At 68.2% G+C, this 828-nt stretch overlaps 1 long non-coding RNA gene across 1 annotated transcript; it reads left to right on the forward strand.

Moving 5' to 3' along the window:
* The first annotated feature begins 301 nt into the window (after positions 1-301).
* Positions 302-821, forward strand: LOC115284853. Its single transcript, XR_003905353.1, has 3 exons — positions 302-340; positions 455-559; positions 667-821. It is a non-coding gene; the product is annotated as an uncharacterized LOC115284853 (long non-coding RNA).
* Positions 822-828: the final 7 nt, after the last annotated feature.

Genomic DNA, 828 nt, shown 5'->3' on the forward strand with positions numbered 1-828 from the left:
TCCTGTCCTCCCAGCTTTCTGACAGGCAGGCTCTGGGGACCCTGGAGGGGGTGTCTGCCTGGAAGGGAGGCCCTAGCTGGGCTGGAGGGGGTGCTTGCCCCCCAGGGACGCCTGAGCTGGGCTGGAGGGGGTCCTGCACCCCAGGGACGCCTGAGCTGGGCTGGAGGGGGTACCTGTCCCCAAGGGACACCTGAGCTGGACTGGAGGGGTACCTGTCCCCAAGGGACACCTGAGCTGGGCAGGAGGAGGTGCCTGCCCCCAAGGAAGCCAGTGTTCGCACTCTCCGCAGCTGTCACGTTGGAGCAGTTAAGGCAGGGTCCTGGGCAGCTGCTGATCTGAGGTGGGAGCTGATGCCGGGGCTCCTCCAGAGCCCAGCGTCTTCCCCAGCTCTGGGTCTCCCTCCTTGTCTGTGTCAGTGCCAGTGACCCAGGGTGGGCCTGTCACCCCTCTGCAGAGGCAGCAGCCTACCGGACACCCCTGTATGGGCAGCCCTCCTGGTGGGGCGAGGATGAGGGTGAGAGCTCACATGAGGACCGGCGCCCAGAGGAGTCCGACCCAGGTGGGTCCCCAGAACCCCCACTCTTGGGGAGACAGCTGGCAGACATGGGTGGGGTGAGGATGCCGCCCTGAAGCCCCAAGGACATGGCCCCCTCCCCCCCCTCGCAGAGCGGCCCAAGGCGCTGACACAGCAGGACAGGGAGCTGGCCGGGTCGATGGGCGGCTTCCGGGCCACAGCGGAGCCTCCCAGCTACTCGTTCAGACGGGAGCCCAGTTACTTCGAGATCCCCACGAAGGAGGCCCCACCGCCACGGCCCCCCGAGGCGCCGG

The sequence above is a fragment of the Suricata suricatta genome, unplaced genomic scaffold, assembly GCF_006229205.1.
Source record: "Suricata suricatta isolate VVHF042 unplaced genomic scaffold, meerkat_22Aug2017_6uvM2_HiC HiC_scaffold_23641, whole genome shotgun sequence".
NCBI lineage: Eukaryota > Metazoa > Chordata > Mammalia > Carnivora > Herpestidae > Suricata > Suricata suricatta.